General features: G+C 42.8%; 1 long non-coding RNA gene across 1 annotated transcript; it reads right to left on the bottom strand.

The window, feature by feature from the left end:
• Positions 1-6,036: 6,036 nt before the first annotated feature.
• On the bottom strand, positions 6,037-20,893 carry LOC129458844 (uncharacterized). Its single transcript, XR_008649748.1, has 3 exons — positions 20,762-20,893; positions 7,328-7,427; positions 6,037-6,843 (listed from the first exon to the last, which is right to left on the bottom strand). It is a non-coding gene; the product is annotated as an uncharacterized lncRNA (long non-coding RNA).
• Positions 20,894-24,023: the final 3,130 nt, after the last annotated feature.

The raw sequence follows: 24,023 nt of genomic DNA, 5'->3' as shown, positions 1-24,023 counted from the left end.
AGGAAATGCTGAACTGCCAAGACAGGAGGACCCAGGGCAATTTTGGTTTCTTGAAATTCTTCATGGTCTTTCTTTCACCCTTGAGGACTGCCACAAATGTGACTCTTCCCCCAGCAACTCCCAATCTCTTCAGCAACTCATTCCAATTTTCGTATTTCTATTAAAGAGAATCTGACTAAGGTAGCTTGGGTCAGGCTCTGGTGTCTTTGTGGGTTAAGAGGTCACAATACAGATAGGGCCACTAGGGGACTCCTGAAATTCTTAAAGCCATGGATGTGTAGTGAGTCAGTCACACCAGGAGGTGTGATTTAAAATGACAAAGGTACCAACCTCTAAAACATTTGTGTAAGTATAGTGTATCTCCACAATGAAATCACAGCTCTTTGAGAGTATGTTTCCTGCTTCTTCTGGAAGCAACTTGGACAACAAAAATGCCTGGTTTATAGTAGACACTGAATAAAGGATCATTTCCTTTCACTTTCCCCCATAATCCCTGATATTACAAGTCTCATTACAGAAATACGGGTGGCAACAGCTGAAAGCCAAAATGTTTTGTAAATTTTGTGCAACCAGATTCATCAAAATTCTCAATATCTACCACATGCCAGACGTACATTGAATACAATTGACAGAAGAAAATAGTAAATGTTTTTAAGAGCTCACAGTCTAGCAGGGAAGAGAAGCATGTAGATGAATCACAATAATAGTGAGTTATATGCTGTAGTAAAAATAAGTATAAGATGCCTTAAGAGTATAGGGGAGAGAGCAACTGAGTTGGAAAAAGTGACATTTGAGGTGGTGTGTATGGATGAGTAGGAGTCCTTCGGGGATAAAATGGATGAAGAGAATTCTAAGCCAAAAGAATAGCATGTGCAATGGTACTGAGTCATAGAAATGCTGTGTTCAGGAAACAGCTAAAACCTTCATGTGAATAGACTCCTAGGCATAGACTAGAACCTTATTTAGTCATTTGATAATAACAATTGAGTACTTGTACTGTGCAGGGTTACTAGGCGGTCAAGGAAAAATGATAAAGAAAATGTGGTATAAATGCATAATGGAATACTAGTCAGCCAAGAAAAATAATGAAATTATGTCTTTTGCAGCAACATGAATTGGAGGCCATTATTTTAAGTGAAACAACTCAGACACAGAAAGAAAAATACTGCATCTTCTCACTTACAGGTGAGAACATAATAATGTGTACTCACAGGCTTAGAGTCTGAAATAGTAGACATTGAAGACACGGAAAGGTGTGGGGTGGCAGGGGGGTGGATAATGAGAAATTACTTAATGGGTACAATGTACGTTATTCCAGTAATCAATACACCAAAAGCCCAGACTTCACCACTACACAATATATCCATGTAACAAAATTATACTTATACCCCATAAATTTATACAAAGTTTGTATAAATATCAGTGCTAGGCACTGTGCTATGGATTTCACATGTTATCTCATTTAAACTGAGTCTGATCTACAATTCTTACAAAGAAAAATGAGATGTATTTCTCACCTTCAGTGGGAAGGACAACCACAGTGACTATGATTAGATGAGTGCAATACCAGATGGGGACAAAAACTTTCCTGTGAGTTTATAGGGGAAGGGACATTATCTATGGACTCAGGAAGAGGAGCCCAGAGCTCTAGGCATGGGTTGGAGATTTGAATGCCATGCAAAAGCTGCTTCAGTTTCTTTATCTTGTAGGTCATGGTGCCCTCTAAAATTTTTCATACATGTTTGTTAAGCAGGAAGGCTCATTTGCAGAGGTTGCTTTAAAACCTTCTGTCTCAAAAAAGGACAATCCCATTTGTTTTATACTTGTTTGCCAGGCACTGTGCTATGGATTTTACATGTTATCTCATTTAAACTGATGCTGATCTGCAGGTGGAGAGGGCTATGTGGCCAACTTTGGAGGTGAGCAAGGCAGACAACAGAGAAGAGTGCTGTGTAGTGTTGGTGGGGATGGTTGGGCGTGTTAATGCTGTTTTATGTGTAGGGTGCAGAGAATTAAATTCTCACAGTTCAGAGAAAGGTCCCTGCCTTGATCAAAATGGCTGCTATTCATTGAGTATGTATGATGAGTCAAAGCCTTAATTACTCCAGCCAGAAATACGGTGAGCTGCAAATCACTTCAACTACCTATAGTCTACTTGTCTCAAGCCGTGAGAAGTCCAAGAAAAGCAGTCCAACAATACCATCAAAGACCCACTCATCGTTTTTCTAAGATGGCTGTTGCATCTCCAGGTCTCTTTTCCCTATTCCAAGAAGGAAGAAAAGGAGAAGAAAGGCTTTTACCAAAAAGGTTTAGCTTTGTTATTCAGGACTAGATACCCTTCCCTGAGACTTATGCTTACATTTCATTGGCCAGAACAATGTCATGTGGCCACCCCTAGGTGCAAGGGAGACTGGAAAATTGAATGTTTTAGTAGGGTGTATGTGCTGCCTCCTCCACCCTAAATTAAGCATGAGTCACTAAAGAAGAAGGGGGATATGGATGGCAAGTAGGCAACATATATAATCTCATTCCATGCTTCCAACAGTTCTGTGAAGTAAAGTTATCCACATTCTACAGATAGGAATATGAATGTAGAGAGGAAAGTAAATTGCCCAAAGTCACCCAAATAGTGAGTCATGGAACAGAGATTTTAAAACAGGTCTTTATCATTCCAACTGAAAGGATTATTTTATGATATCATCCTGTCTCCCTTAGCTGTGTGACCTTGAAGAATTTACCAAACCTCCCCGAGCCTCAATTTCAGATCTGTAAAATTAGAATAATCATCCCTGTCTCAAAGCTTCTTGAAGCATCAAGTTAGATGCAAAGGGTTGGAAAGGATAATATCAATGGGACCCTAATTATTGTTGATTTACCATTTGCCAAAGTGTCTCATCTAAAGTTGACAAGCAATGAAGGTTCTCTGAACACAGCTTGAGCATTGGTATTTGGGGTTGGCACCAGTAAAATCTCTTCACTGGCATTTCCTATTTGGGCCTCATTATGGATTCCCAGGAATTTCCACTGGCTGGATTTCCTTTGTCCACCTCAATAGCTGCATATGCAGATGAGTTATGAGCCACATTCCACAGCAGGTCAGATGAAAACAACGTGCAAACTATCCATTGTAGCTTTCTTGCCTTCTTTCCCCATGGCTGCTCCCCAACTAGAGCTTAACCCAGGCTGTTCCTTAGACTGTGCTTCTGGTGCCCCCTCTCAAGGTGGAATAAACTGTCTGAACACCAAGGAAGTCATCCTGCTGCAGACGCACCAGAGCTCACATGGTTTCGTGCCTCTTGGATTGGGCTCTTGTGTGCCTCTGCCTGGAAGGCTTTGCCTTCGTTGTTCCCCCAGTCAAGGCCCAGGCAAAATCTTAGGTCTCCCTCTTCAGTGACACCTTTCTGCACTCTTCCTGGTGGGATTTTGTTGTTGTTGTTGTTGTTACATTTTTTTCTCTATTACCAAAGGGCTTTGTCCATACTTGTGTTACACATAGCACTGTCATCACATCAAGAGTCTGGCTTTGCTTTTACTGGATACCAGGACTTTGAAAAAGAACAAATAAAGTAATAGTGATAACCCCAAAAAAGTGTACCACTGTGGTATGAATGTTTGTGCCCCCAGCCCCCAAAATCATATGGTGAAATCTTGACCTTCAAAATATTAGTATGGGTATTGGTATTAGTATTGGTATAAGGAGGTGAGGACTTTGAAAGATGATTAGGTCATGAGTGTGGAGCCCTCATGATTAGAATTAGTGTCCTTATGAAAGAAACTGAAGAGAGCTCCTTTGTCCCTTCCACCATGTGAGGATACAGCTAGGAGGTGAGATCAATGAGGAAGCATGCCCTTGCCAGACACCAAATCTGCTGGCATTTGATCTGGGACTTCCCAGCCTTCAGAACCATGAGAAATAAATATTTGCTGTTTACAAACTACCTAGTTTATGGTATTTTTGTCATAGCAGCCTGAACACACTAACACACTCATGTACATTATAATAGAAGAAAGGAAAGATGAGATGGGAATCAAAAATATAAATGAAAAAAATTATATTCTCCTTTCCCTTCCCATCTGTATCCCTGACAGACACTTAGTTATGTCTCTGGTGTGGCACAAGCAAGGACCAATCCAAGCAGGCAAAGAGCTAGAGCAGAGCGCTAGAGGCCTCCTGTGCAGCCAAGGTTCATTTTTTTAGTTGCTAGAGTCTGGTCATCTTTTTGTGTCAATACATACAGACCTATTGTATTTGTTTTCATTGCTCCCTAACTATTGCATGAATATACCATGAAATTTTTAAGCCATTTTCCTACCTTGGAAGCATCCAGTGTTTCACTGTTACAAATGTTGCTGGAATGAATCTGCTTGAAAATATATTTGTGAGCACACGTGCTGCTATTTCTGAGTGATAGAATCCTAGAAACAAGGTTTGGGTGGAGAATCCAAAGTTGCACTCCGACTTAATAGGGCATAGGCATACGCGTTTCCTCAAAGCCCCACTGAAATTAGATATTGTTAATTGTATTAACTTTTGTAAACGTTGAAAAACTATCTCATTACTTAGTTTGAGTTTCTTTAATGATCAATTCAGCTGAGCTTTGTTCTATGCGTTTATAGGGATTTTATTTTTCTCCTGTGCTGTGACTACTAGCATCAGAATCTTGACTGCAATGATCAGGGAGTTGCCCTCAGTCCTGAGACCTAACTCTAACAATACCCCATGAAATTTTTCAACACAAGAGTATGTGAGAAGAAAACAAGAATTTGTTAAGAATGGCCGAGCCAGCGCTCTGGAATTAGAGCCCCAAGAAGTTTTCCTTTGCCGTTTACTGGGCATATCCATGTGTGACAATCACATGTACCATTCACTGAGGTTCTAGTGGCAACTTCTAGACCAAACACTTTAAACATATATTAAGGGTCTTCTGCTTAGGTAGGGAAGGGAAGGGTCTTACATTTTCTAGTTTGGGGGCTTTTGGGGCTTTGCAGGGTTTCCTGTTGTATTTTTGGTTGTTGTGTGCATTGCTGTTGTCTTTGCTTTGTGCCAGTCTGGCAGAGTATCTTCCATGTGAAATGACGTCTAGCTCTGCAACATTCTGATGGGGGATGTCACCTTCTCAATTCAGAGCCTTTTCTATTAAATACAGTCTATTGCCTTTGCATAAGAAGTCAATTTTGTTTCACTTCAAATTCAAGGAGCACCTACTCTGTGCTAAACTTTGGGAATACAAAATTAGATTACACTAGGTCCCTATTTCAGGAAAGCCTCCAGCCTGGTGGAGCTGAAAGGGGAATATCAAGGTCATATAATCAAGACAGAGTGATGCCTGGGATTCTCTGGGAAGATAGGACCAATCCCCTGCTTTCCAGTTGCTGTGATGTGAGTGTTTATGTTCTCCCCAAATCCATATGTTGAAATCCTGACCCCCAAGGTGATGGCATTAAGAGGTGGGGCCTTTGGGAGGTGATTGTGTCCTGAGGGCAGAGCCCTTGTGAATAGGATTAGTCCCTTATAAAAGAAATCTGGAAAGATTTCTCACTTCTTCCATTCTTGTGAGTTTACAGTGAGAAGACACCCATCAATGAGAAAGCGTTTACCAGACACCAAATCTGCAGGCACCTTAATCTCGCACTTCCCAATCTTCAGAACTATGAAAAAAAAAAAAAACTTGTTTATAAGCCAGCCCATTTATGGTATTTTGTTATAGTAGCCCAAACTGACTAAGATACCAGTGAGCAGGTAGTAGAAACTCTATGTGCCTCAGTTTCTTCATTTGTAATACATAGAACATAATAACACAACTGATAAGGTTATTACGAGTACTAAATGAATCATCCAGATAAAGTACCCAGAGCATGTCATGTAGTAAGTGATCAATGTGTTAGTTTTTAGTGTTATTATTACTGTTTTTCTTAGGTATTATTATTATTATTTTTGCACTACAAAAAGGGATCTCACTCAATCTAGGGGTTACTGGAGAAGGTGATGGCAGGATCAAGTTTTGAAGAGCAGAGAAAGTGGATTTAGCCTTGATCGAGAGATGAAATGTTTCATTATTATTTTGTGTTGCACAGTGACAACAGGTTGGACATTTAACCTCCATGATCTCATATACAAATGACGATGCTCAGACAGAGAGGTCACATAACTTGTCCAAGGTTACACAACTAGTTAAGCGTTGGTGTTAAGACTTGAATGTATAGTATTTTTATTTCCCCTTTTTATAGATAACAGTGAAGTGCAGAGAGGCGTTGGGGATCAAAATTTAAATCCATGTTTCTCAAAGTCCTGAATCCATGTTCTTTCCACTACCCTAAGCTTCCCACCTAGGGGAATATATTCATCTTGTCTCTTTCAGATGTTGCAACAAGACATTAGTCTTCTTTATGATTTGGTTTTCTTATTTCTAAATCGGGCCTCTCTACACCTCTCCTCTCTGCAGACTGCCCCTGTTTCAGCCTCCAGGAGAGTCTGTGACAATGAGTGGGCTCCCTCTGCAAGGTGCTTAGATTCCTCTGAAGAAAGAAAGCAAGGAAACATGAAGTATAGTGATGGTGGCATTTTCAAGGGCGGGTGATGAATGGAAACTTCCTGACATTTCAAGCGACAACATCTGAAAGGAAATGGAATTTTCCTGAAGCACAGGCAGGAGGTCTCTGTCACAAGCTATTGATTTGGTGTGCACATCTTGCATTTAATCTGGTGATTAATTTGGAGGGAGGCTGCATGCATGCTGGGCTTTCATTTAGTGAGTTTAAAAGCCCACGACTTCTGATTTATTTTGCTTCATTCATGAGGAGCTGTTTTATTGCGAAGGGTTGAATGACAAGTTTCCTGGCAGGCTGTAAAGACAGGTAAAATTTAAATAAGGAATATAAAATCTTTCAAGGCACTCTATTTATCTTTTGTAATTTATTAATCACACCTATTGAAGGCTGGTTGACCCTCTGGGAACAGTTCAGCAAAGAAAAACTATTGAGCATGTTAAGCTTGCCAATCCCTTGCTTTTCTTTTTCTTCATTTAGAGATGAGAAAACTAAGGACCTAAAATGAGACATCGCTTGCTAAGTCATACCATGAGTTGGAACTGAAATTAACTCCTAGCTCTGCCCTGTGACTTCAAGACCACCAAAATACAAGAAGTATGTGTAGAACTCGAAATATGTTCCTAAAATATTCAAAGTATTTTAATAATAAATTGAGAATTAACATAAGCACTCTCTAACTAACATCTTATCAATGGCTCCCCATTGCCTTCAGAACAATCTTAAAGAGCCAGCCTCCACTTACTTGGCAAGTTCCATTCCTTGTCCCCCTTGAACTCACCTCCATCCCTATGAAAAGTCTTTACCTTTTCCCAAGTAGAATATGGTCCTTCTTATTGCTGGGCTGATGCAAATGCTGTCTACTTGCCTGGATGTTTTTCCTGGAAGGAAGTAAAGAAGGGAGAAAGGGAGAAAGGGAGGAGGGAAGGAAGGACGGAGAACATAGGTTTACAGCTCATTTCATTAGCAGGCATTGCCTCTTTGGGTTAGTGCTCATTCCAGCAATTCAAACTACCTCTGACCCACAAGAATTTTAATTTCTCTACTGTGACTTTATCATTTACCTGAGGTTCTCCCATTGTAATCTTTGGGTATGACATGGCTCCACTTATTTCAAGAAGTTACCATATTTCTCTTGGCAAAAGCTCCCCAACTCCTAAAAACCCAAGAAACTCTCTCTTTTTGATGCCTTAGTAGGTTGGAAAAATCTCCCCCATCTATAGCACATGGATTCCAAGAAATCAAACCAAAACTATATTGAGAGTTTCCGAAGGGGAAAATGTAGTTGGGCCTCATTATCTTGAAGGATGGTGCAAACTCAGATAGCAGGCATTTCCAAAAATGGCTGGGGACACATGCAGAACATGATATAAAAATGTCAGATTATTAAAGAGTAGCTAGAGATAACAGGGTCAGGGTTAAGGGTGAGCATGGAAAACATGTCTTAGACTGTGTGTTGGCATCATGGAAAAGAGAATTCTAAGATAAAGAGTGGAGGAATGGGATATTGGAAGAATTGAAGAACAGGGCACTTTGTTCATTTAATAGCACATTTTATTGAGCACCTACTATGTAACAGGGCCTGCTCTGTGAGCTCAACATACAGGAGGAAAGAAAATGTGATCAAAAGACAGCTTTTGATGGAATTCAGTCTCAGGGAAATCTGGACTTCAACTTCAGTTCTGTCACTCATTACCTTCTTGACCTCATATGGTTTGTTTCGGTTTCCTGATTTGTAAAATATGTGTACTCTTTTCTGTGTCTTGATGTCCTGCTATGTTGTTGTGCCAGGAGCTGTGCTAAACCCTGGACACACAGCAGTGAACTAGACAGACACAGTCCCTGCGCACCCCTACTCTCACCCACCAGAAGCTGATTGAGTAAAGGGAGGGACTGACATGTCACCACAATAAAGCATTTGCTGTGGAAGGATCTAGCAGGGCTGAGATGGCATTTCACATACATGGGCTCTTAGGATTCAATTAGATAAATGATTTTAATGGGCTGCCATGATTTCTACAAGACCACAGGCTCTAGAACCAGACAGCATGAGTTCAAATTCCAACTTTGTTAGTAAATCCCAACTATTTAACTAACTATATCATGTAAGGAAGTGTTTAAGCCTCCCTTTTTTCTCATCAGTAATAAGGGGATAATAAGAGTAATTAATTCATGTAGTTGTTAAAAAGATTAAATTAGTTAATATATGTAAAAAGTTTAAAGTAGTATCTGGCACAAAAGTACATAATTAATAATAATAATTATTTTTATCATTATCATTGACACAGACCCTGGCTCATGGTGGGTGCTCACAATTGCTAGTTCCTGTCGTCTGCTACATGGCTCTTCTTAAAATCCCATAGGCCTAGCAGAACTGTGGCCCATGTTTCATATTTCATCATATGTCAAAGGCCCAAATTGTTAACTACAGAAAGGATTGTTCTCAGTATCACATGGCCTAGGGAAAATTTATATATAATTTATTCCTGTCTGAGCAAGTTGCCTTGCTGAGCCTTTGAAGAGCAAAAGGGTCTTCCCTGTAGGGTGGACTAGAGACTAAAGTAAGATTGTCACAGAATTAAAGCCACAGGAACAAGAGAACCTGGAAAAAAAAAACTTGGGTCCCAGATGGTTGACAGCTGGCTGTCTTCAAGGAGCCCCTTGGAAGAAAAGGCCACATTTTGTCATTCAACCACAAGCATGGTATCTGGGGTCTTATACACTTGGGGTCACTGCTTGACTCCACACTTACAAAGCCATGTAGTCTTCTGGTCACTTGAGAGATGGGAAGGATCATGTCTACATCATATGATTGCTAGGAAGGTTATATCGAATGACTAGTTTTTAAATGCCTGGAAGTTAATAGAACTATTGTCCAGCCTTGTCATCAAATAATGATGCTGACATTATCCTTAACACTGAGTGGTACTTATGGTACTGATGGTCAAACAAACTTCCTCCTCCAGTGCTAGTAAGACTAGTATACCCTACAGAAAATAAGGTCTCAGAATTAGAGACCCAAGCTCCATGAATACAGGAACTGGTGAGTCTTGTTTCTTGTTGTATCCCCCAGATGATCCTCAGCATTCAGCAGTAATGCAATAAATGCTTCCTGAATGGATAAACTGTAAGAGGGACAAGCATAAAAATGCAGCATGTTTGGAAAGAGGTCAGCATGATAATGGGACTCAAAACCACATTGTATAAGGCACATTGGTGGAAGTCGGGCTACACAACTAGTGATGGAAGAGGTCATTGAGGTCTTCCGAAAGATGGTTGTATCAGTCAGGGCTTAACCAGCAAAGCAGAATCGCAGGAGAGATGGTTGGTTGATTGATTGATTGACTGATAGGTGAATGAAAGGACGAATGATAGATAAATGCATAGATAGATAATTAAATAAAATTAAATAACTTATCATTATTATTGTTTCAAGTATTATTAATTATCCTAAGCAATTTGGGAAGCTGGCTAAGCCACAGGGAAGACAATCAGGAAGGGAAGACCCACAGGGAAGAGAGAACAATTGCAAGTCCAGCTGCACTTGACACATTCAAAATCAACTGAATAGGAACTTTAATTACATCTGCAAATCCCCTTCACTGCAGCACCTAGATTAGTGTGTGATTGAATCCCTGGGGGATGGTGTGCATATGCTATAATGTGGCCTCTGCCTCCCATCCAACCTGCAACTCTCATGGAAGACTATCTCTTATGGCCCACCCTAACCAGAAACAGACCAGAGAGGGAATTCTGGGGTGGGTGGCTCGGCCTAGCCAAGTTGATGTTTTTCCTCTATGTCCCAAAACACTGATGCTTTTCTTCTATTTCCCAAAGCCCTCACAGTAGTCATAAGGAAAAGGGAGCAAATTCCTATTCCTCAAAGACAGAACAAGGCTTAATGGGTGGGAATTTTGAGGAAAAGATATAGAACCAGTTGAAGAAAGAACTTCATCATAAGTGAGGATAGGTGGCTAGAAGAGGTGTGTGAGCAGAACTGAACCCTTGATATTGGCAGAATGGTTGGGAAGGTGACCTGTAAAGACTCCTCCCATTCCCAAGACTCTGAGCCCAGAAATCAGAGACATAGGCTCTAGGGCTGATACCACTATTCACAGGCAGGTTCAGTCACCATTGTATGACCCTCTGGGTGCCAGGCACGGTGCTTGGCACCATAAGACCTTAGGCAGGAAGACCAGATGATGCCTGAATCACTTGTTTCAACATTTAATGAATATTTTCCTAGGGATTGAGAAGGTGCTGCCCACACTCTTAAAATTACATCTCAGCAAAGGCATGACAGTTAAAATCATGTATGCCAATTTGAGGCAGCACCAAATTGGTGGGTCACATGGCCTAGGGAAAAAGCTTAGCCTGCACCTCTTGGGCAAACACACAGGCAGCTTGATTGCATGTGTCAGTCTGCAGTGAAGCAAGACTTCTAAATTCTGTGTGAGGATATTGATTCTCTCCAAATTTCAAAAATAGTTTCTACGCCCCTTTCACCCTCAATACCTTTGCACCTGCTGTCATTTCCTCTTCCTAAACTGCTCTTCCAGCCTGTTCTAAGTATCTAGTGCTGTGTAACAAGGCACCCCGAAATGTAGTGGTTTAAAACAAACAAAAAAAATAAAGCCATGTATTTTGTTCAAAAATCCGTGATTCAGGCAGTCTGAGAGGGAACAGCTGACACTCAGTGTCAGCTGGGGTGGCTCAAAGGCTGGGGGCTGGAATTATCCACCATCTCCATCTATTGCTGTGATTTCTCCATGTGGCAGCTACATGGTCGCTGGACTCTTCACGTGTTGGCTCAGGGTTCCAAAGGGGTATATCCTGAGAGAGAAAGAGCCAAGCAGAAGCCTTATGGCCTTTTGGTGACCCAGCCTCAGAAGTCTCATGCATCATTTCTGCTACACTGTCTGGATGGAAGGAGTCACACGCCCCCACCCAGATTCAGGAGAAGGGAACGCAGACCCCCACTTCTCTGTGGGAAGCATGCCAGTCCCATTGTAAGAGCATGTGGGATGGGAGATATATCTTGGTGAGTCCATCTTCCGAAAGTACAATCTGCACCTACTCTTTTTCTATCTGAAAAACACTTCTTATGTTTCAAGACCTAACTCAAATATCCCTTCTTTAAAAAAAAAGCATCCCTAGCTCTCCCAGAGCAAGATATCTCCTCCCTGCAGCCCTATCAGCACTTTGTATGTCTGCTTTCAAAGTACTTTGTACCCTAAAATGGCATTCTTTGTCACCTTCTGGAGACTGTGAACCATGAACTCTTCAAGGTGTGTGGTGGTATTTCTATATCCCAAACTTTCGGCATTGGGATAATGCTTACTTAGGAAATAGTTGTTACTGCAGGCTAAGGTTTCTCGTACACCCTGGACTATCTACATCAGAATGCCTGAGTGCTTGCTCAAAATGCGGACTCCTGGGCCCACATCGAACCTCCTGGATCAACTCTTGGGAACAGGGCTTGAGAAACTGCATTTGAACAAACTCCCCAGATGATTCCAATGAATATTAACCTTTGCAAGCTATTGTATCCCCAGTGCCTAGTACAGTGCCTGGCACATAGCTGGTACTCATAAATACCTAATGAATGAATAAATGAGTGAGTGTGTGAATGAATAAATATTTTTAGAGTGGATCAGGCACATAAGAGTCAGTTTTCTCTTTTGGCTAATGTGATGTCCAGTTCTGGCTCCAGAGTCAGATAAGCAGACATCCCTCTAGGTCAGACCCAGGTGAGATTCAATGCCCTATGTCTCCCTTAAATGGGTCAGTCCCCTGGAGGAGGTGGCAGAGGCCATAGAAGGGAGAGAATCCTGGTGGTTGCAAAGTTGGTACATTATCTCACCCTCTACCAGCAGGCTCCTTCACCATCCCCACCCCTCCTCCTTGGCTCCCCCCACCCCCTCGTTGGCTCCCCCAACCCCCAAGCATCCTGTCACATCCCAGATCAGAACCATTCTGGAAGCAGTATTTGCTAGTTTGACATTTCAAAATAGCATCAAGGAAGCTAAAGATAGCTAGGTTACAAGGGAGGTTAAACATCTTGCCAAATGACACTGAGTAAATTAGGTCTTCTCCATGTTGATCCGAAGAGTACCCTGATGTTTTTCCTCTATTTGGAGGAGTAGAAGCATTGGATGAAGAGGAGAAAAGAGATTGAACCAAGAGCCAAAGCGCAGAACCTGTCTCAATTCAGTGGACAGTAAAGGAGTGCATGTATTTCAAAGTCTCAGTTACCAGACTCTGCTTTCTCTAGTTGTCTGAGACAGAAAGCCTGACATAGTAAAACCCTGCTCTCCGGACTATCTATACAGCCCCCGTGTTCTCTTGTGCATCTGGCTTCTGCTCAGACAAACACAGCCAGGAGTTATTTGAGTTGAGGAAGCAGTTTGTGCATCTGAGACAGTTAAGGAAAAAAGTCACTACCCTTTTACTTCCTTTTCTTTTCTTCCTGTCTCACCACATTTCAACTAAATTTTCCAAAGCCACAAACATATGACTGTGGATGTGCAGAGCTGGAGGCCAGAGCCTGGGGTCTATGTAGAGACATGGTGTTCCCCAGAGATCAAGCATTTACGAAGACGTCAGCTTGTATAAATAATAACAGGTACCATTTAGGAACTGTTCACCATTTGCCAGGCACTCAGCTAAGCCTTTCACATACTTTACTGCATTTACTATCACAATAATCCTACGAATTAGGTAGCATTATCCCCCTATTATAGAGGAGGGATTGAGGGTCAGGGAGGTTAAGCAATTTGCTTTGGGTGCCATAGCTAGTAAACTGCAGAACTGAGATTCAGCTTAGCGTGTCTGACTCCAAAGGCTGCTTTCTTCGCAACCATGTTAGATCATTTTCCTTTAAAAATGTAGACAAGTGGCTGGGCGTGATGGCTCACACCTGTAATCCCACCAAAGCAGGTGGATCACTTGAGGTCTGGTCCAGATCAGCCTGGCCAACATGGTGAAACCCCGTCTCTACTAAAAATACAAAAACTAGCCAGGCATGGTGGTGTGCACCTATAGTCCCAGCTACTCGGGAGGCTGAGGCAGGAGAATCACTTGAATCAGGGAGGCAGAGGTTGCAGTGAGCCGAGATCATGCCACTGCACTCCAGCCTGGGTGACAGAGCGAGACTCTGCCTCAAAAAAAAAAAAAAAAAAAAAAAAAGAGAGAGAGAAAAGAAAAAGGTAGACAAGGGATATCCCCACTGCATGCTGTGAATTAAATCCATTCCAGGAATCACACTGGCCTCAGAGAGGGGAAGAGATGCCCCTTGAGATAGACAGGCAACCTCAGGTAGAGTGGAAGGCAGGGAAACTCACCCTCACTGACTCAGCAGCCCAGCCCACTGTCTGGCTTTTTCCCCATATCACTGATATCTACTGAAAGGGTGATCCCTGATTGTGTTCTAAAGCCCCAGGGATAAGTGGCAACCTGAGTCACAAGGGACAGATAGAATGTCAGGGTTGAAGTGACTCTCTGCCTCACCCACTCTGAATGTGACTGCCCCTGCCTATGCAGTGGTGTTGGTGCTGTCACAGGCAGAACATGTTGGCAGAGAGGTGGGCAGGGTGCCTGAGGGGACAGGGTGCTGGTCATCTGGCTAAAAACAGGGGCTGGGGGTAGGGAAGGCCACTCAGTTATGCCTGGCTTTAGTTCCAAGCTCTATAATATGATTCAGGTGCCTCCCATGGCCCCCTGCCTTCCCAGCAAATTCACTTAAGAGCAGAGGGAGGACGCACTAATGGTTTCCACATTTGGGGCCTTCTGCAGTGAGGCCTTTCAAGCTCTGGGGCAAAGAAATCTAACCTCACCAGAGCTCTGAGTAGATCCCTGCTCTGTGGAGTGCAAACGTGTTCATGGAGTACCTCTTAAAGGTGAGGGTCTTAGGCCTTGTGGGCAGGACCCTGAGAATATGACAAACCAGCAAACAGAGAAGCAGCCTGCCCAGAGCTTACAGCTGGTGGCAGAGACAGAAAACTTACCAGAAAATTACAATATGGGGTGAAGAGGACTGTGGGTGCAGTAGCAACAGAGGAAGGCACCTCTTCCTCTGTTATGGGTTTGCCCAGCATGGTGGCTCACACCTGTAATCTGTAATCCCAGCACTCTGGAAGCCAAGGCGGGCAGATCACTTGAAGTCATGAGTTCAAGACCAGCCTGGCCAACATGGTGAAACCCCGTCTTTACTAAAAATACAAAAATTAGCTGGGTGTGGTGGTGCGTGCCTTAATCCCAGCTACTTGGGAAGCTGAGGAAGAATTGCTTGAACCTGGGAGGCGGAGGTTGCAGTGAGCCGAGATCATGCCACTGCAATTTAGCCTGGGCAACAGAGGGAGACTCCCACTCAAAAAAAAAAAACAAAACAAAACAACAAAACAAAACAAAACAAAGTGGAGAGGGCTCAAGGGAATAATCTGTGTGTTAGTGACTGAGCCCCGCAGGCTGAAAAAGAGTTAACGGCGGGCAGGGGTTTGGAGATGCAGGCAACAGGGACAACAGCACATGGAAAGAGCCAGGGAAGGTGGGTGGGTGAGGATGAGGTGGCCAGAGCACAGGGTACAAGGGCACAATGTGTGAAGAGGTGAAAGGAGAGCCAAACAGTCGGCAAAATCTTCAGGTCTTGAAATCCATCAAGGACAGCAATGGAAGAATTATAAGCAGGCCCGAGATAGGAGATCCATTTAGAAATACCAGTCTGGCTTCTGAGAACAGCTGGGACATAACAAGACACATGCAGGGAGAGCTGTTAGGAGGCTGAAGCAGTGATTTGGGGCAATAACAGTGGTGTTCTGGAGGAGGATGGCGGCCGTGGAGATGGACAGGAGCATGAGGATAAAGGGTGTGATGAGGCCAAATCAACAAATTATATGGTCCTTGCTTTCAAGGAGAAAATAATTTTAGTTGAAAAAAATCTTTTCTCTCTGAATTCATCCCAGTTTTCTGTGACTAGAAGGACACTTAGAGGTCATTTAGTTCAATTTTCCCCTTCAAGAACTCTAGGGATTTTGAATTCCTTCATGCACGCAGGGAGTGGGCAAATATTAGGCAGCAGGGGGAATACTCTGAGTGGGCAGCTGAACTGGACACAAGCTTCCTCAAAGTTCCAGAAATTTCCGGACATGGAAGTGTGTATTCTGCTGGCCAGGCCCGCGGCTCCAGGCAAAGGGGTGGTTTTGAGGTGACACTTCCTCTGCTGGCTATGATGGAGCACTCTCCTGCCCTCCCCAGGCAGAACTCCCAGCAGGGTTGGGGGGGCACAGAGGCTGGCATGAGGTTGAGGGCTCCTTTCTGCCAACAGACCCAGCCACAAGTGCTTGTTGAGTGACTGCCCTGTACCCAGCCTTGTTCCTGGAAACTGCTGTGATAACACTCTGTGGGTGAGAACCAAGATTCGCTGACCTTTTACACAGGCTGAATCTCCAGGAAAAGGTCATTCTTTTTGGAGGTTGTTGAAAATTTAATGACAGCAATTCCTTAGGCTTGTAAAATCCTTTTAGTGTTCTCAAAGCACAGACAACAGCATCTTCTCTTACACTGAGTGGTGTTTTACAGTGTAAAACACACAGTGACATGCTTGATCCACAGGAAGCCCTGGGAGGGACGCAGAGATCATGGGCCCTAGAGCCCAAGTGACCTCAGTTCTAATCTTTTCTATTCTGTGCCTCGAGGCTGTGGGGGTGTGGGCCTTACTTTACCTCTTTGAGTGTCTTCCTCTGTAAGATACAGATAATATACAGTCATGTGACAGTTAACAATGAGGATTCATTCTGAGAAATGTGTCCTTAGGTGACTTTGTCGTTGTGGAAGCATCATAGTGTGTACTTACACAAACCTAGATGGTGTAACCTACTACATACCTAGGCTACAATCTATACAGCATGTTACATTGCTGAATATTATAGGGAATTATAATACAATAATATTCCTGAATCTATAAATTAACAGAAAAGGTATTATAATCTTATAATCATAAAAATATGGTATTATAATCGTATGAGGCCACCATCATATATGCAGTCAGCCATTAACCAAAACAGTATGTGGCGCACGACTGTACCTATTTTGAAACGTTACTATAAGCATTAAATAAAATGATGCTGCCTGGCCCAGCACTCAATAAAGGCTAGCATCCTCCAGCTTGTTTCTCACCCATTCCCATATTCCAAACAAGGACATATCTAAGGTTGCCACACTAGAAGTGGTACCTGACACATAGTGGGTCTGAAATAAATGTTAGTTTCCATTTTCCTCCCTTTAAAGCCCTAAACTAAAGCTATTTCTTCCCTGGGTTTTTCCTCACCTAGCCCCTGGTATTTCCTGGAAAACCCTTTGACAATATCACAGAGCCGTGGAGCCTCTCCTTTGAGAAACGCCCATATATATATATATATAAAGAGGCATCACACACGCCCTCTCACCCACACAATTTTGCTTATGATTTTAAGAAGTTCAGATTCCCTCAAGCTTAATTTAGAAGCCTGTGATAGCACCCATATGACACAAAATATTTTCTGCCACAAAGTATAGTTCTTCAGTTATCTGGTTTCCGTTTGTAGATTAAAAATTACAAGGAGTTGGAGACCAGCTTTTCTTCTTGTCCAAGTCTGTGTTCCATATGGTGACTGGAGAGTGATAAATACACGGTGAATGTTAATTTAATGCCTGGGTGGACAAATGGATGGACGAATGGAAAGGTGGGTGGGGAGGTGGATGGGTGAGTAGGTAGTTGAAGGGATGGTAGTAGATAGGTGGGTAATTTGGGTGGCGGAATGGGTGGGTGGATGGATAAGGTAGGTGGATAAGATGGTGAAGGGGTTGCTGAGCTCAGAGAAAGGCCCAGGCAAGCAGTGAGAAGATAAATTAGTGGTCATGGGGGATCTTAAAACTCCTGGCAGAAGACGTCTGATATAATCAGTGGAAAGTATGGGATCTGGAGGGTTCAAAGCAGAGAATGAGTGGAGAAAACAATGTGTTAGCAGGTTAGGTCTGAAGCAGGGCTCTTAGCTGGGTGGAACAGGAAGAATCTGAGTCAGAAAGCCAAATAGGAAACGGGGCAGGAGATGGGGGAACTCCTGGCCAAGAAAGCAGTGCTGATGCTGAATGGAAAGCAGAAGCTGCAAGACCTGTTTCTAAGGAAAAGTGGAGAGCGGACAGGATCCAGGGGGTAAGGGAGAGGACTGAATAGAGACACAGGAATTCAAGGCATGTGGGATTCTCTGAGTCATAAGTTCAACAATCATTTGTTGAGTTCTTCCTGTGTGTCAGGGGTTGTTTCAGGCACTGAGGATAAGTCCTTGGTGTCAAATAAGACAGAAACATTCATAAAAGTTGAGATTTACAGAGCATCTGCTATGCACCAGACACTATTCTAAGGGTTTAATGTGTCTCTTCCCAGCAACAATTGTATGAAGGAGGTATCATTATCATCATTGCTTAACAGGTAAGGACACTGAGGCACAGAGATAGTAAGTCACTTCCCCAACATAACTATTTAAGTATCAGAGCCAGGATTTGAACCCAGTTTCCAGGGGTTATGTGCTTCTTTGTTGTGCTATACTGCTGCCATTAAATGAATAATTAAACAATAGTTGTACTGCGGGGTGATGAGAAATATGATGGCAGTCTTTACTGGTTACTGTGGGACACAGAGCAGAGGTGGTAATTGAGTTTGGTTGGATGAGTCTAAATGGGTTTTAGAGAGAAGACTCTTTGAAGCTGGATTTTGGAAAATGAGTTTCTTACGCGTCCCGTAAATAAGGAGTGAGGTTTAAAGATGAGGAAATGAGGAGAAGGGCATTCCAAGCAGAGGAACCAGCCTGTGCAAAGTGCACAAGCACCGAGGCATGAAACAGCAGGGACCTAGGCAGGAAACCATTAGTAGTTCTACCAGGCTGCTTTGCAAGGCTAAGAGCTGCCAGGAGGAAAGACATGCTGCCTACTAGGAATAATGCTTAGGAATGTTCCCCTCAGTCTTTATAGAAATATATGGTGTTCAACAGGCTTTTCATCTCCTTTATCATCCTGAATAACCCCAACAAGTAGGAAAGTCAAATATTAAGACTATTCCTATTTTGGGACTAAGAAAACAGCTTGGAGAAGTTAAATGACTGGTCTAAGATTATACCTCCAGTGTGCAGCAGAGGCCAAACTAGATCCTCTGACTCCTAACTTCAATAATCTGGACACACTGGCACACAAAACATTTTGATGAGCACTGCTAACACAAAGAAAAATAAGATTGAGTTCTCAGTTTTCTGCTACAAAGGCAATGATGAGGCAGCTCAGATCTGCAAAGGACTGGGTATGAAGCCTTGACAGAAAAGTAACCACCAAGATTAATCAACATGAGCGCAGCACTGCACAGCTTGCAAAGCACATTTACATACAGAATCTTAGTTGACATTTATGGAGACACTGTGGCAGATTGTACAAATAATGTTCTTGTTCCCATTTTTCAGATGAACTAGATATATTAATTGATTTGTTTAAGTCACACAGCCTGTAGGTGATAGATTTGAGACTCAAATTCAAGTCTTTCTAATGCCAAATGTATAATACCCATGGGGGCTATTAATATAATGGCCAATATTTATTGTGTGATTACTATGTGCTAGTTGCTATGTTAAATGCTTACATGCAACATTTCATTTCCGTTCTACAAATATACCATGAGGTAGATACCTATTTTAAAATAAAGAAAATTGAAACTCAAAACAGTTAAGGTCCCGTAGCTAGGATGACCAGCCAACACCACTCAAAACCCCCTGCTTCTAGCACTATGCAATGTTGTCTCCACTGTCTTTAGACCCTAGTCTAGTCCACCTGAACTAAGGAAACAAATACTTTGAGCTTTTCACAAAACTTGTGTAAAAGCAGGTACATTTGAGGATGAAAAGTTTAACTATTTTATTCAAACTCTTTATTCCCTTTGTGAATGGGCCAGTGAAGAAGGCCAAGCCTTCCATGTTACCTGTGAGGAAGGCCCAGAGAGGTCATGAGACCTAATCAACAACACACAGCAGCACCAAATTCCTAGTTCAGTGCTCAAAAGTTTAAACCCCAAAAGCCATTCAACTCCTCCTCCCTCCCCTCTGTCTTCTTTATGACCTGGCCTTGTAGGGTAATGGGAACCAGCAGTCAAGCTGGGATCTGAATCCTGGACATAGAATTTACCAGTTGTAAGCACTTGGACAAGTTGCTTTGTGTCTCAGCCTCAGTTCTCATAGCTATAAAATTGTTATATAACATTGTTATATACTATTATTCAACTTGAGGGGGGAATCGAAAAGGTTAAATGAGGTAATGTCCATCATTCTATGTCATTACTTTGTTTTAATTTCTTCCTAGCATTGAACACTACTTATGATTATTTTATTTGTTCATGAGTTTATTGACTTTCTTCCTTTGTCTTTCCATAGCTGTTCTCCAAGTGTCTAGAATTGCACTGATTAGCACAGTGGCCACTAGCCAATGTGGCTATTAAGCATTTAAAATGTTCCTAGCAGGAACTGAGATGTGCTGGAAGTGTAACATACACACACAGTTTCAAAGACACAGCATTAAAAAAAAGTAAACGTAAAATATTTTATTGATAATTTTTATATTGATCACATATTGAAATAATATTTAGGGCATATTGGGTTAAATTATTAAAATTACCTTTACCTATGTCTTTTTACTTTCTTTAATGTGGCTGCTAGAAAATTTAAAATGTCGTAGGTAGTTAATATTATTTCCATTGACCAGTGCTAGTCAAGAACAATGCCGGCACATACTAGGTGCTCAATAAATAGTTGAATGACTGAATATTTTTCTTTGAATGAGTGAGTGGCACAAAAGTGAACGTATGTGAATAATAGTTTATCTCAAGTAGGTGACCTCCATAGGATAAAGCTGTCTGCTTTAGGTTAATAAACTAATTCTGGTTGAGGTGTTAATAGTTGATAACAGCTTAACTTGTTGGCGTGAGTCAAGGTAAGATGTACATTTTAATTGCAACTCTCTAGAAGTCAGATAAAAGTAGGCTTTTTAATTTTACTGTGAGGTCTTCCAGAAGAAAGCTTCCTTTAGATTAAATTTTTTAAAAAAAGAAGAGGAGGGAGGGGACAAATGCTGGGAGTGGGGATGGAGCAGAGGATGGAGGGAGATGCGAAGAAACTTCAGAGCGGCAGGTGCCTTTGTTTCCCGTTACCTGCTGAATCTAGTCCCTTCCAGGGCACACAGTGGGCGCTTAGTAACTGTGGAAAGAAGTCGAACGAAATCGGAAAGGGGAGAGGCAGAGGCCACAATCAAGACACGGAAACGACAGTCAGTCGAGGCAGCAGAGAGGGTTTCACGCGGGCTAGCGGAGGCGCAGGGCAGCTGGGAAGGGAGCTTGCCACGGGGCGGAGGGGCCGCGCTCCCCACCAGCGCGGAGCGAGGGCGCCAGGCCAGGGACCGCCGGCTGCGAGCAGCGGGAACGGACCTGCCCCGGGTCGCAGCGGTTTTTCCCGGGCGGGGCTGAGGCTGCAGGGAGGCAGGCGTGCCGGCGGAGGGTCACGGCCTCGCCGCCGGGACTTTCCTGGGGTGGAGATGGGAGCACGTAGGGGCCCTGGCCTTTCCAACTTCCCAGGTCAGACTGGGGTTGGGACCACCCTGCGCGGCCTTTGATGCAGGGAACCAACCCAGTGCTAGTCGGCCCTCCCGGGGACCTGTCCTCTCGCCTGACCTATGAAGTCCGTCCCTGCCTCCAAGGCTCCAACAAAGTCCCTTCTTTCCCCCAGAGCAGCAGTTCTCAAACTTGAGTGCATCAGCATCACCCAGAGGCTGTATTCAAACACGTTGCTGACTCCCTCCGTGGTTTCTGATTCTGTGGGTTTAGGGTGGTGATGCTGATTCCTCTGGTCGAAGGACCATCCCTGGAGAGCCACTGCCCTTTAGGTAACGATTTTCCCCCCATTTTTCTTCTGAACTCGGTCAGCACCTTGTTCAGCCTCCCAGTGAGCCGGGAACCCTTGACAGCTGGGGAAACAGGTGGGTTGCTGCTAAGCCAGGAGGGCACCTAGGAATCCCAGCTTCCAATCCAGGGCGTTTTCCTCTGCATTCACTGCTTCTTTTACTCTCTTGGGAGCCTATGTGTGGGATCCAGAACAGGACAGAACCCTGAGGAGTAAAAGCTGAACAGGAAGCAAGGTTAGTTAAATCCAACTGCAGGAGAGGAAAAAAGAGTCCTTTTCTTCAGGAGAGGAGAGGGTGCACAGAGGATGTCTGTCTATTGACCAAACCTGCCCTGAGCATCACCGTTGACATTTTCATTCATTCAAAAGCAAAGTTAATTGAGCAGGTGCTCTATGCCAGGCACTGTCTTGGTATGGGGGATAATGAAGGAAATAAAACCGAGATCCCTGTCTTTGGAGAACATACTTCCTAATAGGGAGATTAACAGTAAACACAATAAAAGAGTAAATCCTTGAATATGTTAGAAGGTAATAACAGTTATAAAGAGAAAAACAAGAGTAGGGTAAAGGAGTGCAATTGGAGTTGCAGTTCTAAATAAGATGGTCAGGTAGGCCTTATTGATGACGTGAGTTAAGATAGCCGTAGGATAGCTAGGGGAAGAGTGTTTCCAACGGGGGAACAGCCAGCGCGAAGGTCCTGAGTCAGGAGCATGCCTGGTGTGTTTGAGGCTCACCAAAGAGGCCATTGTAACCGGAGTAGGGGCAGGGATGGGGAAGAAGCTGAGTGGGAGATGAGCCAGAGAGGTAAAGGGGCGGGCAGGAAGATGTTAGAGGGCTGGCCCAGCCATTGTTGAAGGATTGACTTTTACCCTGAGATGTTCCTCCAATTTGATTTACTGTTTTGCCCTAATGATTCTTGCCTCGTCCATCTACAAAATCTGCCTCAAAAACAGCCGTTAACCCTCCCCTCGCTCACAGCTGGAGCTGGTTTTGAGAATGATACTATTTTCATAAGTCAGTGGGCCCCAACCTCTCAGATCTGGGGCTTGCAAAGGTTGCAATGACCCTTTCTGACCTGCAGATTAGAAAGTTGGTAATTCATATTTGCTTTCAGCATTTTTTTTAATCTTCTCTCATCATTCCCCATACCTCCTCTGGGTTCTTGTTCCCCTGACATACCTGCACCCGGAGGCTTCCCAGATTTCTAGAGCAGCACTGTCCAATCAAAATATGATGTGAGACACATATTTAATTTTAAATTTTCTAGTGGCCACATTAAGTAAAAAGAAACAAATAAATTTAATATTAATTACATATTTGATTTAACCCAATATACTCAAAATATCATCTCAACATGTAATTAACATAAAAATTTAACACACTATCATACATATTTTCTTCTATACTGTCTTGAAACCTAGTATGTATTTTACCTTTATAGCACACCTCAATTCAGACTAGCCACATTTCAAATGCGTCATAGCCTCATGTACCTAAGGATTACCTGGCCAGCACAGTCCTAGACTACTCATGTTCCTCCCCAGCTCCCTCTCCTCAATATAATTTCTGTTTCCAGACTGAGCCGACACTTCCTTCAAGAAGCTTTCCTTGATTTCTCTACTTCCTTCATATGCCTATGAGAATGAAATGAATTAATATATGTAGATTGCCTAGGATAGGTACTGGCACATAGTAAACAATGGAAGTGTAGTTATCCTTATAATACCATTTACTACAGTTGTAATAAACTGATCAGTTGTGTAACTATTACTTCACATTTTTCTCTCCCTGTTATACTCAATGGTCCACAAGGAGAAAGGACCCTGCCTGCCTGTCTTTTTCGTTGCTCTTTTCTTGGGACCTGGGTCTGGCACAAACCGATGAATATTGAATATAAATGTATTGAATGAATGAATGAATGAATGAATGAATGAATATAAGGAAGTATGCTTGGGGTTAAGCTTAAGCATTCTAATTCCAATGTTGCAATGGATTAAAATCATAATCCTGGACGACAATGGTATCAGATTCCATGTTTATAGAGGTTCAGACTAGATCCTAAAGAGAAATGAAGTCTGGTCTCAAAAATGGAAAGAAAAAAAAGGACAAAAACAGGATTGTGTGGCAGAAAGGGCCCAGGCTTTGAATTCAGACACACCTGGGTCTGAAGCCCTGCCACCTCATGTACTATTTGTATGGCTTTGGAGATGTTACTTAACTTCTCCAAGTCTCAGTTTTCCCATCTGTAAAATGGGATCTGAGCATCTCGTTGCGTTATGTACCTACATGTACAGTAAGTTTGTAAGTGGCAACAACACAGGCCCTAATCTCGGCTCAGCCACACTCAGTGAGGCTACTTAAGCTTTCTGTACCTACTGTGTGTGTGTGTGTGTGTGTGTGCGTGTGTGCTCTTTTAGTAGTTAATGAGATATGATACTATACATGTAATATTTTCTTTAATTTTCATTCAACAGCATGTGATCTTTCTTTTTTTCACTCCACCTTTCCCCATCAAAT

Source organism: Symphalangus syndactylus, chromosome 19, assembly GCF_028878055.3.
Source record: "Symphalangus syndactylus isolate Jambi chromosome 19, NHGRI_mSymSyn1-v2.1_pri, whole genome shotgun sequence".
NCBI lineage: Eukaryota > Metazoa > Chordata > Mammalia > Primates > Hylobatidae > Symphalangus > Symphalangus syndactylus.
The sequence above is the reverse complement of the archived record's forward strand: the minus strand, read 5'-3'. Positions and strand labels throughout refer to the sequence as shown.